This window comes from Quercus suber, unplaced genomic scaffold, assembly GCF_002906115.3.
Source record: "Quercus suber isolate HL8 unplaced genomic scaffold, Cork oak 2.0 scaffold_98, whole genome shotgun sequence".
Taxonomy (NCBI): domain Eukaryota; kingdom Viridiplantae; phylum Streptophyta; class Magnoliopsida; order Fagales; family Fagaceae; genus Quercus; species Quercus suber.
In genome coordinates, this window is record NW_027069563.1 from 190592 (window position 1) to 201150 (window position 10559).

Here is a 10559-nt window from a genome sequence, read left to right on the forward strand (position 1 = left end):
AGAAGATGAGAACCAGAGCAATAATGGAGGAGCTTTTTCGAAAAGGTGAAAAGAAAATGATGAGGAGAGGGGAAGTTTAAAACCAAAGATTGGGAAGCTGAAAAACCAGTGGGAAAATCAAGGAGACTCATCATGTGAAGCATTAACTCCCCCAATCAAAAGGTGCCACGTGGACCACAACCCAAAAGGAACCGCCGCAGCACATTAATTACAGCTCAAAAACCCAACCGCCTACTGCTAAAAAACCTTTCACCTTCCTTGGTCAACACGACACGTCATGACGACCACGGAATCCGGGGGCAATTGATGGGACTGACGAAGTAGATCTTGTAAGAGGTAAGTTGGACCGATGAGGAAAGTCTTCAATGACGAGAAAACACGTTACTGACGGGGACAACATTTCGTTCAATACCATCAGTAAATGACAGGGACGGTTACAAACCCAGTTGGACAGACCGTTGGGATCTAATTAAAGCCACATGATGAGGCCAGGAAGCGTTACCCAGAGGGAAGTTAAACCTCCATAAATTACCCAACGGCTAGAACCTACAACAACATATATAAATCCCTCACACTCTCCCACTGAAGAGGTATGAACATATTGAGATTGATGCTATTTGATTGCTTATTTTTGTAATTCTTGACACTAACTTTAGCATTGGAGACGTTGTGGCAGGCACCACACTGGTGACCGTCCTTAAGAAAACACCCTTGCCGGAGGCCCAAGATCGTCCCTGTCTACATTCATTGACTGACGAATTCACACTTCATCAATTACTAATATAAATAAACTTATATGGATGATGTGTCTTAGTGGAAACACTTATTTGGCACTTAATTGTCAATTTACTAATAAAAAAGGACTTGGGAGATGTGTTATGATGAATTGCATTTATCTGACACTTAATGGACTAGATTACTAATAGAATTGGATGGCATGACCAATATGAAAATGGAATCAAATGAGTGTGCCAAAATGAAAATTTTGAAATGTAGTAGAGTTAAAATAAAAATAAGCATAAACTTTAATGGCTAAAAGCCTAAAAGTGTACTTTAGTCAAAATTGATGATGTGACAAGTTATAAATTTTTTGAATTTTCAAAAAAATTATGTTAAAATCATCTTATAAGTTTTAGAGGATGTCAATCCAAAATAAATAAAAACATTTTCAATCTAAATTAAATTTGATCAAGCAGATGACATACAATCTCTTAAAAAAATAAAGAAAATCATAATAGAATATTCATTATATTTGGCTTGAATATTTTTAGAATGTAAAATTTAGAATGCACACAATTTTGCAAGATAAAGGTAAATTTGGAAGATTAAATAGATAGGGGGGGGGGGGTTGGGGGAGAATGATAAGTTGATAACATCAAGTAAACCTGAAATTTGGTTTCTAATTAAATAGCCACTTAGCCAATTATGGAACCAAAACTTTAGTGCTCTAANTAGAGATGCCATAAGATTAAAGTCCAAAGTAACGGCAGGCAATGATAGTTATTTCATGATCCCATTCAAACGATGATGCAGATGTACACAAAATCTTCTATGGTCACGTGTTGCGCTCGCATTTAAGTGGTGACGTTTTAGAGGTAGTGATGCTACTGATTCTACAAACATTCTTTTTGAACAAATCATATTACAAATTGATGTATCACTTGTTACAAAAAGAAGAAAAATACAAAAGTACTATAAGTTTTATTAAATATGATTGGTGTGAGCTTAACAAAATAATATGATTGGTGTGAGCTTAACAAAATAATAAATGAGTGTTTGAATTATTTCTTATAATTGGTGACATATTAATTTGTAGAGTTTAAATCCAATAAGAATGCGGTAGAAAATCCATAGTTTACATCCTCAAAGAGGAGGTTACTGTCTGTCGGCCATATAGGCTAGTTGATGCTACTAGGGATGCTACAATTCTACAAACTATGGATGAACTCAAATGACAAAGCCAGAGAAGCTGTTGGAGATGAACTCAGATGATCAGAATGGGATGAGTAGAGCCAAGACAAAGCCACGGTTCACACCAAAGAATGGGAGTGTAATTCCAACAAAGAGGAGGTCAGTTAAAACAATGATGCTTGATTGGATTGTCCAATCTATTGCCTCTCTTCTTCGTTCTCTTTGTTCCTCTGCCTCTGAAGCCCCCAAGGCCTTATCTAAAAATTTCAGCCGCAGCTCAAAGTTGGTGCCATTTCCACCACCCAATTCAACAAATGGCAAGAAGAAAGAATAAAACATTTCCATACCCATCATTGCATGGCAATGCATCAATTAGGGCCGGCTGAAGCTATAGGCGACTTAGTGCCCGTTTGTTTCCACGTTTTGAGCCCAAAATGCGCTTTTTGAAAAAAGTCAAGCTTAAATGTGCGTTTGGTGAAGCCCAAAACACAACTTTTTGTCAAAAGTTTCGTTTTATATTTGTGAAGAAACGCGCATTCACTGAAAGCTCCACTTCGGTCCATTTTGCAAAAGTCCCATGTGCGTTCATCATATATCCGTTGGAGAATATTGGCAATTACCAAATTACCCTTCAATCTGTCCTCAGTCCTTAGTCTGTGTGCCTCATTCCTCTCCTCTCATCTCATCTCTCTGCTCTTCCCTCACCGTTTTGCTACAAACACAGCACCACCCAACAAAATCAACAAAATCGAAATCAACTCATTTCAAACCCGGTCTATCACTGGTCTACCATCACAATCAACACAATCAACAAAACCCATTTCAAACCCAACTCAAAATAAACCCAAAACAAAATCAACTCAAAATCAAACCCAAAATCCACAGAAAATCAACTCAAAATAACCATTAACTGAAAACCCATAACCTAAACCCAAAATCAAAATCAAATACAAATACAAACCCAATGTTTCAATCATCTTCATCTTCTTCATCATCTTCTCTGGAGGAAGTGAAAAAGCGGCTTTTGAATTGTCAAAAAAAACAGTGGAACGTTCTGGAGGAAGTGAAAGGGAAAAAGGGGAAAGAATGAAGAAAAAAGTGAAAAGTGGAATGTGGAATGTTCTGGAGGGGAAGTGGTAGGGAAAAAGGGAAAAGAAGGAAAAAGAAAAAGAAAAAGAAAAAAGAGAAGGGTACGTGGGTGGAAGAGAAAAAAAAAGGGGGGAAAAAGAAGAAGGAGGAAATGTTATCATAATATTTATACAATATTTTCACAATAAATCTTAAAGGGTAGGTTATTATTAGCTAATATTGGTGAGAAAAAAATAATGTTTTTAGAAAGAGAAAGAAATAATTGTAATAATACGTTCAAATTAAAATCAATATCAATTATCACAATAATTTCACAATAAATTTTAAGTGGTAGGTTATTATTAGCTAATATTGATGAGAAAAAAATAATTTTTTTAGAAAGAAAAAAATTGATTTAAGTATATGAAGTAGTTGATTTAAGTATGAAATAAACTCACATAAAAAATAATAATAAAAAGTATGAAATAAACTCCCTTATATATACATTGTCTTTTTTGGTAATTTATCCCTCAAACTGCCACTTTTATAAGTGCTAGCCAAACACTCAGTTTAAAAAAAAAACAATTTTTAACAGTTTTTATCAAACACCCAGCTTTTTGAAACTCCATTTTTTCATTATGCACTTTTTGAAAACTTCATTTTTTCATTATGCACTTTTACAAAAAGCTCAACCAAACTCACCCTTAGGCACCCGCCTAAGGCTTCCACTTATAAGAGGGCCCCCAAATAGTAATAATATATTATCTAATATTATTTTTCCATCTGAGAAAAAAAAAATTACAAACGGCATCATCGTGAAGGCTTGTTTCTCACAGAGGCCCGTTTCTCACCCAAAGAAAAATTTCTAACGGCCATCACTAAATCTCATCAGGCCAGCTCGTTTCTCACAGAGGCCCGTTAATCACATAGAAGAAAGCTGAAGTGACAATGTGACATGAAAGCTAATTCCATTAGATCAAACCATCACCAAATCTTTAGCTTGCAGAAGAAAAGATTACAAACAGCAAAAATGTTTAGCTTACAGAAGAAAATATTACAAAAGTAGAGAAAAAAAAAAAAAAAAAGTGTGTGCAAGAGGTGGCTATGTGGAAAGCATAATCAAAGTACGGAAAATGCACATGTGGGGCAAGGTGTGTTGAATACACAACCAATCAACCAAACATATTCCTAATGAGGAAACAAGAGAAATCCCAAAATTTGGTACTCATCGGAGTCCAAATAAGAGAGAAAATGCCTAAGAAACATTTTATCAAACACCTAGCATGCACACTATGAACAATAATGTGAAACAATGCATGAACATCATGAAATCCACCCTTAATACATGTTCTTTTTGGCACAAGGGGCCAACATCCAAAGCAAATTATCAAAAGAAGCCAATCCCATACAAAAATTTGACAAAAATTAAAATTTTCCAACTCCTATGATGAACATCCCAACCAAGAGTACAAAACTCTCCAAAACATAATCTAAGGATTTAAATCAATGAAAAGAGTTTAAAATTACCTTAGAGATGTTAATGGAATGAATAACCATTCGAATTGATTGGGTTTTGATGTAAAAATATTGAAAGAGGGGTTTAAGAGAGGATGAAGAGGTTTAAAAACAGGTTTCCCACAAAAAGCCCTTTAAAAAGCTATTTTTGGGTGTTTCGCGATTAGCGAGTCGTGAGATGAGTCGCGAGTGAGTCATGAAACCATTCTATGTAAACTCGTGACTGGGTCTCGCGACTAGGCAAGTCACCAAAACGAGTAACCAAAACTCGCTACTCGTGAGAGTAGCCAGAATGAGTAGCCAAAAATTTTGACACTTGTTTTTCAACACAAAACATGCTTAAACATTGAAGAACAAAGTAAGCACTAAACATGAACACAAAGAGTGATGAAAATCACTTCCAAATACATATAAAATGATCAAATTTTTTTTTGATTTGATCCATATATAGTTAAGCACACACATATTACATTTAAACAAATACAATCGAACAAATGAATAAGACATTCATTGAACATTAGGCATGTGTGTTGTGTGTGTGTATTAAATGTGAAATAGTTCTTAGTTTAGAGTGAAGATTCAATGATCAATTCAATCAAGTCATACACACTTAGTTCTAAGTCAAGTGGTCTATCTCAATTATAGAAATAAACATATATAACCTCCTACAAAAAAATGATTACATATCTTTGAAGCTTTCCGTTTGGCTTCTTTACAATTCATAACATATGATCATTTTTTTTTATCTTTACATCTCTTTTTGAGATTGATGCCTAAAATTTTTGATATTTCAATTTATGAACAAGCCTTTGGCTTTTTGGGCACCACACATTTTCAATACAAGTCACTTTCCTTTTTTCCTAATCAAATACTAGTATATGCGACAGTTTTTACAGCTTATTATCTCTTTTCATTTTAAGATTTATATTAGTTGAGCTTTTTAAGCAAAAATAAAAGAGTGGGAAGAGATATATGTACAAGTCTACGCATGTATCAAAACCAACATGACTATTGACTAATCATTCATGACAACCTTGAAGATTGATTTACAACAATCACACATAGATGTCAAGATTTTTCCCACAAAGATAGATGTGCATAAATAGCAAGCTAAGTTCATAAATGCACTACGTCATATGTATGAAAGTACAATGCTAAACTCACATGAGATAAGTGCTCAAACATATACAATTAAATTTTTTGAATTTTTCACTTTTTATGTGGTTTTGGATTTTTTTACTCACACAAAACTAAAATATAAAAGTAAGATCAAAACAAAAGCAATGCATACAAAGAAATGCAAGATGCATAAAATGCATGAAGATATAACATTCAATGCATGAAAGATCCCATAAAGATCGAAAGAATTAGATTAAAGACCAAAAAAGTAAAAGTTTAATCATAGGAACCCTTCTTCATCCAAATGGAACAATTGTTTGGAATGAGTGTCTCATGTGAAGAGAGACGATGGTTAGAAGAGTGAGAATCAGAGATGCACATAGACAATGAGTTAAGAGCATTAAACACTTTCTTTAACAACATGTTATTTTCACTTAAAACTGGTTTAGCTTTCATAGCACACCTTCTAAGAAGCTCAAGTTTCTCTTTTATTTTAATTCTTTTAAGAGTTTGAAACTTAAAGCAATAAGGTCTAAGATGACCAAGGGTACCACAATAGTGACAAATAATGTGTTTAGGTCTACTAGACTTTTTGGGAAGGGATTTAGTAACATGATTTTGTTCTCTCTTCAATTTGGAACATTGAGGTCTTATGTGACCGATCACACCACAATGGTGGCAAGTTGGAACAACCTTAGATCTATTCAAAACCTTAGATTGAGACCTAAACAGGGGCTTTAACTTAATAGCCTTTCTCTTCACCTTTTGATTTCTTTTGTGTGGAGGAATGTACACCGATTTGTCCTTTGAGGTAGAATACATAATAGGCACAAAATCGGATATCACAACATGATTGCAACAAATATTTTCATTATATTTAGTAATAGGTTCAGCAATCAAACACTTGACATGCATCTTAAGAGATTCATTTTCATATTTTAGCTCATCAACAAGTTCGTTAGACAAAACAAGTTTAGCATCCAAGTTCATATTCAAACACTCAAACTTTTTCAGCTTTTCAAGAGAATTTTTAGGAAGTTTCTTATATTTTTCAACTAATTTGTTGGATTCATTGAGCTTAACAATCAAATTATCATTTTTACAAAATAACTTGCTCAAATCCTTATGAAACTTCATAATATTTTTCTTAAAGAGTTTTATGTTAGGAATATCCACAACACCCAAAGATTCATGTAACATAGCATCACAACTATGAGGATTATCACTCATAGAAGCGTTTTCACAAACATATGACAAGTTACATTTATCAACATCCAAAACATGCATAGAAGCACACAAATCACTATCCATAACAAATAACACAAGGGGTCAAAGATCACATTTAGGTATTTAAATCTCAACAAGTATACCTGCTCTGATACCAATTGAATGTTCAAATAGTGTGTAAAACACCTTGAACAAAGACCCCTAAATTACAAATTATCAATTCAAGTTTATTATCAAATAATGTATATGCAGAATATGAAAATAAGCTAAAACAAAATTGATTAGATAATCTAAACCAAATAAAATTACAACCATAGCAAAAATTAAATGGCAAAGATTAAGGGAAGAGAGATGCAAACACAAAGACAACACAGTGATGTGTTATCGAAGAGGAAACCGAAATTCTCGACGTAAAACCTCTCTGCTGCCCTCCAAGTGGTCAATAATTTACTAAAGAATGAAGTTAGGATACATGAACAGCAGAAGACTCTCCAAGCCTAATCTACCCAGTGTACCTAAGCCTTCCAAGCTTCTTACTCTAACGAGGTTACGCCAAACTTTTGTCTTCTCTAGTTTACCAGATTTCGCTATAGTCTATAGCATCAACCAATATCAATTGGTCCCTTCCTAACTACTTTCCAAGCACCAAATGACCTTCTCACAAATATGAGTATGGTGAGATAAATATTTGGCTAATGTACCTCTCAAGGAGGTGTCAATGGAGAGGGTGATGGTAGAGGAATTTGGAGAATCAAAGGATGAAGATTGTGGTTGAGTCAATCTTGTTTTTCTCTAGGGTTTCTCTTTCAAAATTCTCTTTGGAAGCTCTTAACAATACGTGGGTATAAGGGGTATTTATACTGATGTGTGTTTGGAATGCGAAAGGCCAAGTTTGTTACAAACAGAGCTGTTTGGCGACTTGACCTCGTGACTCGAACGAGTTTCAAGTTTGAGTTGCAAGTTAACTGTCTGGCTAGACTAGAAGTTTTGTCCTGTAGTGCTACAGCTAGCGTGACTCTTTAACTCCCCTGCATGCTTCACACATGTGCCACCTTTGGCGACTCGCCAATCATGAGATCCAGTCGCAAGACTCTTCTTGAGTGCACACTTCTTGAGCTTTCTTCACACACTACCCTTACATAATTTCCATCTAAATACAGGATATCTAATTGCTAAATGACAAGCAAATTTGACACGAAATAAAGCCAATACATGATTGAATAAATTCAACCTTACACAATACTTTTAATAAGGAATGATTATTCCTCATTTTAAGGAATATGAATTCATATGGAATGATTATTACATATAATAAAAACATAACCAAATAACTGTATAGCTAAACAATAAGAATAGTTATTACATTATAGTGTCTATTACAATTTACCAAACGTACACTTATTCATTACTAATAATGAAACGAAATCACAATTGTGATTATATTATTTGACTTAATTAATTAAATCAACTTTCATTTATCAACCCTAAAAATCTTGTATTGTTAAAAAAATCATTCATATTTTTTTTTTTAAATTGACTATTTATATTATTTATAAATTAAATGATAATTTTATATTTTATTTATTCATAATTTCAGATAATTCAATGATAAACCTCTATATATATATATATATATATNCTACCTCTCCAAAAATAATGTACACTTTTTGTTGAGAAGAATAATTTACATTGACGTTATAGGAATAATTTACAAGACAAAATCCAACTAGAATTTGTTGCGATAGTCAAAGGTGGTCCAATGCTGTGTAGCAAACATGTTCTATAAAGTTAGAAATTGTGAGTGTGGGACAGAGATTGTTCCCACCACGCGGAGTGTATTTTTATTTGACGGGATTTAGCAGACCCAACTCCACGGCATGTCGTTCATGTACTAGAGATGCCATAAGATTAAAGTCCAAAGTAACGGCAGGCAATGATAGTTATTTCATGATCCCATTCAAACGATGATGCAGATGTACACAAAATCTTCTATGGTCACGTGTTGCGCTCGCATTTAAGTGGTGACGTTTTAGAGGTAGTGATGCTACTGATTCTACAAACATTCTTTTTGAACAAATCATATTACAAATTGATGTATCACTTGTTACAAAAAGAAGAAAAATACAAAAGTACTATAAGTTTTATTAAATATGATTGGTGTGAGCTTAACAAAATAATATGATTGGTGTGAGCTTAACAAAATAATAAATGAGTGTTTGAATTATTTCTTATAATTGGTGACATATTAATTTGTAGAGTTTAAATCCAATAAGAATGCGGTAGAAAATCCATAGTTTACATCCTCAAAGAGGAGGTTACTGTCTGTCGGCCATATAGGCTAGTTGATGCTACTAGGGATGCTACAATTCTACAAACTATGGATGAACTCAAATGACAAAGCCAGAGAAGCTGTTGGAGATGAACTCAGATGATCAGAATGGGATGAGTAGAGCCAAGACAAAGCCACGGTTCACACCAAAGAATGGGAGTGTAATTCCAACAAAGAGGAGGTCAGTTAAAACAATGATGCTTGATTGGATTGTCCAATCTATTGCCTCTCTTCTTCGTTCTCTTTGTTCCTCTGCCTCTGAAGCCCCCAAGGCCTTATCTAAAAATTTCAGCCGCAGCTCAAAGTTGGTGCCATTTCCACCACCCAATTCAACAAATGGCAAGAAGAAAGAATAAAACATTTCCATACCCATCATTGCATGGCAATGCATCAATTAGGGCCGGCTGAAGCTATAGGCGACTTAGTGCCCGTTTGTTTCCACGTTTTGAGCCCAAAATGCGCTTTTTGAAAAAAGTCAAGCTTAAATGTGCGTTTGGTGAAGCCCAAAACACAACTTTTTGTCAAAAGTTTCGTTTTATATTTGTGAAGAAACGCGCATTCACTGAAAGCTCCACTTCGGTCCATTTTGCAAAAGTCCCATGTGCGTTCATCATATATCCGTTGGAGAATATTGGCAATTACCAAATTACCCTTCAATCTGTCCTCAGTCCTTAGTCTGTGTGCCTCATTCCTCTCCTCTCATCTCATCTCTCTGCTCTTCCCTCACCGTTTTGCTACAAACACAGCACCACCCAACAAAATCAACAAAATCGAAATCAACTCATTTCAAACCCGGTCTATCACTGGTCTACCATCACAATCAACACAATCAACAAAACCCATTTCAAACCCAACTCAAAATAAACCCAAAACAAAATCAACTCAAAATCAAACCCAAAATCCACAGAAAATCAACTCAAAATAACCATTAACTGAAAACCCATAACCTAAACCCAAAATCAAAATCAAATACAAATACAAACCCAATGTTTCAATCATCTTCATCTTCTTCATCATCTTCTCTGGAGGAAGTGAAAAAGCGGCTTTTGAATTGTCAAAAAAAAAAAAAAAAAAAAAGGGCTCAACAGTGGAACGTTCTGGAGGAAGTGAAAGGGAAAAAGGGGAAAGAATGAAGAAAAAAGTGAAAAGTGGAATGTGGAATGTTCTGGAGGGGAAGTGGTAGGGAAAAAGGGAAAAGAAGGAAAAAGAAAAAGAAAAAGAAAAAAGAGAAGGGTACGTGGGTGGAAGAGAAAAAAAAAGGGGGGAAAAAGAAGAAGGAGGAAATGTTATCATAATATTTATACAATATTTTCACAATAAATCTTAAAGGGTAGGTTATTATTAGCTAATATTGGTGAGAAAAAAATAATGTTTTTAGAAAGAGAAAGAA

At 34.3% G+C, this 10559-nt stretch overlaps 2 long non-coding RNA genes across 2 annotated transcripts; both read right to left on the bottom strand.

Annotated features, from left to right (window-relative positions):
• Positions 1–1809: 1809 nt before the first annotated feature.
• On the bottom strand, positions 1810–2940 carry LOC136068075 (uncharacterized). Its single transcript, XR_010629479.1, has 2 exons — positions 2873–2940; positions 1810–2623 (listed from the first exon to the last, which is right to left on the bottom strand). It is a non-coding gene; the product is annotated as an uncharacterized LOC136068075 (long non-coding RNA).
• Positions 2941–9089: 6149 nt separating this feature from the next.
• On the bottom strand, positions 9090–10243 carry LOC136068076 (uncharacterized). The gene is made up of 2 exons (XR_010629480.1): positions 10153–10243; positions 9090–9903 (listed from the first exon to the last, which is right to left on the bottom strand). It is a non-coding gene; the product is annotated as an uncharacterized LOC136068076 (long non-coding RNA).
• Between the last annotated feature and the right edge of the window lie 316 nt (positions 10244–10559).